This window comes from Echinops telfairi, unplaced genomic scaffold (genome assembly GCF_000313985.2).
Source record: "Echinops telfairi isolate 266 unplaced genomic scaffold, ASM31398v2 ScPeMD7_7467;HRSCAF=8505_0, whole genome shotgun sequence".
Lineage (NCBI taxonomy): Eukaryota > Metazoa > Chordata > Mammalia > Afrosoricida > Tenrecidae > Echinops > Echinops telfairi.
Window position 1 is genome coordinate 10,062,714 of NW_022111367.1, and position 3,894 is coordinate 10,066,607.

Genomic DNA, 3,894 nt, shown 5'->3' on the forward strand with positions numbered 1-3,894 from the left:
TTCTTTTTTTATATTTTCAATTTTTCAAATGTACTACCTGAAGTTGGTTTTTTAAAAATCTGTGTGCTTTTGATATGTTTCCTCATTAAAGTTTAAATTACTTTATAATAAAATAAGCTTTTGACTTGTTCACCAAGATCCAATAGTACTTGTGGCATAACAGTGTTAATAAATATCTGTCAATAAAAAACAGTGTCACCTCTTCTTCGGCGCTGCCTACGGAAGAGGCAGCCATCTCCCATCGGCATCATGGATGCCCTCAAACCCTTGGTGAAGCCTAAAATTGTAAAAAAAGAGGACCAAGAAATTCATCCTGCACCAATCCGACCCTATGTCAAGATTAAGCGCAACTGGCGCAAGCCCAGAGGTATTGACAACAGGGTGTGGAGAAGATTCAAGGGCCAGATCTTGAAGACCAATATTGGTTACGGGAGCAACAAGAAAACCATGCACATGCTGCCCAGTGGCTTCCGTAAGTTCCTGGTCCACAACGTGAAGGAGCTGGAAGTGCTGCTGATGTGCAACAAGTATTACTGTGCAGAGATTGCTCACAACGTTTCCTCCAAGAATCACAAAGCCATTGAAGAAAGAGCAGCCCAGCTGGCCATCAGAGTCACCAATCCCAATGCCAGGCTGCACAGCGAAGAAAATGAGTAGATGGCCCATTTGAGAGTTTTATTTGTGCTAAATAAAACCATAAATGAAAAAAAAACCAGTGTCAAAAATTTATTGACACATAACAGTGTCAATAAAATAAAAACGAGTGAATACATTTTCCAATTGAATTACCTTGGAATATGTGCATCACCTATGTATAGTGTTTACTAACAGGTAGTACAACACACCTCCCCCATCCCTGGGGCAGGGAAAGGAACAGAAAGAAGGTAAGGTAAGGGGGGACAAAAAATGGGGGGTTAAAAGGATATTGTTGATTTCATTTCTTGAACTGTATAATATCTATATAGTATGTTTCTTTAAAAACAAATGAAAAGCCCTCAAAGCTAAGTAGTGGATTGCATGGCTTAAAAAAAGAGGAAGCAAAATAAAATTTAAATGGATTTGGAGTCTTTAATGATGAATAAATTCATCTAATTATAATAATAATAGGTACTACAGCACAATTTATTTTATTTTATTTATTCCATTTTCTGGCTCTACTTTTAAAAATCTATCTATGCTACTATCTCTGTTATTGTCTAAGTGTTTACCTATGTGTTTATCTCTGCTACTAACTATATATGTGATTATCTATGCATATATTTTAAATAAATGTTCATTTCTTTTTATAATGCTATTTTTATTATATTTACTTATTTTTTAATAGTTTTATTGGCATAAAACTTACATCCTATACAATTTAATAGTTCGATAGTATTAACTAGCGTTGTGCAAAATGTTCACTTCTTAATTTTCTTTCTATTCTCTTCTCTTCTTCCCCCTTACCCCTGGCTTCTCCGTAACCTCAGTCTATTTCCATTGTTATGAAAACCCTTTTTTTCTTTTATGATAGTAGACTACAGAATATTTTAGATTGAGCAAAGAAGTCTGCATCCTCAAGCAGTTTATGCTCTCATAGGAAAGGTAAAATGGGTCTTTATACATCTTAGGATACATACAGTGTGCCAAAGTGGTGCAAATGACTAATGCGCCTTACTGCTAGCAAAACAGTGAGAGATTCTAGTCTGTTAAAAGGCACCTTGGAAGAAAGACCTGGCAATCTACTAAGAATTACCCATTGAGAATCCTAGAACCTTTATCCATTGCTGATATGAATGCAAAATGGAACAACTGTTGTGGAAAGCAATGTGGTTCCCCCCAAAAGAAAAAAAAGACAGGATTATCATAAACTGCCTCCCCAAATAAACAAAACTTACTGCCGCAAAGGGCCTTCCAACTCCTACAGGACAGAGTAGGACCTTTGGGTTTCTGAGGCTGTACATCTTTACAGGAGCCGAAAGCCTCTTCTTTCTCTCTTGGAGCAACTGGTAGAGTCGAACTGGTGACCTGTTGATTAGCAACCCAACATGTAACCCACCATACCACCAGGACTCCATGGAACTGCCATATGACCCAGCACTTCCACTCCTAAGTATATACCCACAGACTTCAAAGCAGAGACTTGTACACCAATGTTCAATGTAGCACTATTCACAGCAGCCGATAGGTGGAAATTAAATGCTCTCCAACATGAATGAATGAATAAACAAAATGTCGCACATATATAAAATGGAATACTACCCAACCAATGAGGGAAATGAAAACCTGATACATGCGATCATGTGGAGTTTGAAGACATCATGTTGATCGAAATAAGCCAATCATGAAAAGGCAAATACTGTAGGACCTCACTCATAAGAAGGTCAGACAAGGCATGGAGACCGTAGCTTATTGGTGGTTAGCAGTGGTGAGAGGAGGGGGAAGAGGAGTGACTGCTCCCGGAGCACTGAGTTTCAGTGGACGGTGATGGAAGCAGCACAGTGACTGACAGTAGGGTGGCACACTGATTGTGGTGACTGCTGTCAACAAGTTATACACCTGGAATAAGCTGAATTGGCAAAAGCTGTGTCGATATATTAACACCAGCCACCACCACAAAAGAGGAGCTGCTCACGCGGTTTATGCATAACTAATCATCTCAGGGGCTTTGGCTTCCTGGGTTGGAGATTTAAGGTCATGATTTCATGTAATTATAATTGGCCTACTAACACATTTAGTGCCTTTGTTCTGCCTCCTAGGTAGATGCACAATGCTGAGGACCAAAGTGACTAACCGAGGCATGGCCATGGGTCCCTTTTCACAGGAAGCCACAGAGGAAGTAGAGTCAGGAATAGGCGGGGCTTATGAACGTGTCACTAACTGCCTCCATGAACAACTGCCCCTGTGCCATGATGCCCAGCTACCAGCTCTGAACATGTTGACAAAAGACTGCATAGAAGAATTCTGAACAAAAGAGGGTAAATGCAAATGGAATTTTATGAAATTCAGATTTTCTGGAGTCATGGAAGCTGGATGAAACCCCAAAACTCTTGATCTGAAATAATCTTTAAACCTTAAATTAAAAAATAGCCCCTGACATCTCCTTAAAACCAAAGAGCAGCCTCGCTTAACTAGTAAAGCATATCTGCCATGAGCTACGGTCTTTTAAGAGATCTCATTTGGGGGGATTAAATCAACAACAGGAGATTAGGTAGGGACCTTAAGGAGCACTACATTTGTTTTTTTGTTGTTATGTTGTTAGGTGCCATCAGCCAATTCTGAGTCACGGCGACCCTAAGTACAACAGAGTGAAACATGGCCCAGTCCTGCCTGAACCATTCTTCCACCTGTTCTTATGTTTGGGCCCATTGCCATAGCCACTCACTGCGTCTTGTCAAGGGTCTTCCTCTTTGCACTGCCGCTCCCCTTTATCCAGTATGATGTCCTTCTCCAGGGACTGGTCTCTCCTGACAGCATGTCCAAAGTCCATGAGATGCAGTCTCGCCGTCCTCGTCTCTAAGGAGCATGCTGGCTGTGCTTCTTTTCTTCTTTTGTTTTTATTTTTTTCAATCATTGTATTGGGGGCTCACACAACTCTTATCACAATCCGTACATACATCAATTGTATGAAGACATTTGTATAGTCACTGCCCTCATCATTCTCAAAACATTGCTCTCCACGTAAGCCCCTAGTATCAGCTCCTCATTTTCCCCCCTCCCATCTCATTCCCCCCTCCCTCATGAACCCTTGATAATTTATAAATGATTATTTTGTCATATCTTGCCCTGTTCGATGTCTCCCTTCACCCACTTTTCTGTTGCCCGTCCCCCAGGGAGAAGGTTATATGTAGATCCTTGTAAATGGCTCCCCCTTTCCAACCCACCCTCGCTCCACCCTCCCACTCTCACCACTGGTCC

At 40.8% G+C, this 3,894-nt stretch overlaps 1 pseudogene; it reads left to right on the forward strand.

The window, feature by feature from the left end:
• Positions 1-249: 249 nt before the first annotated feature.
• LOC101658466 lies at positions 250-657 on the forward strand (annotated as a pseudogene).
• Positions 658-3,894: the final 3,237 nt, after the last annotated feature.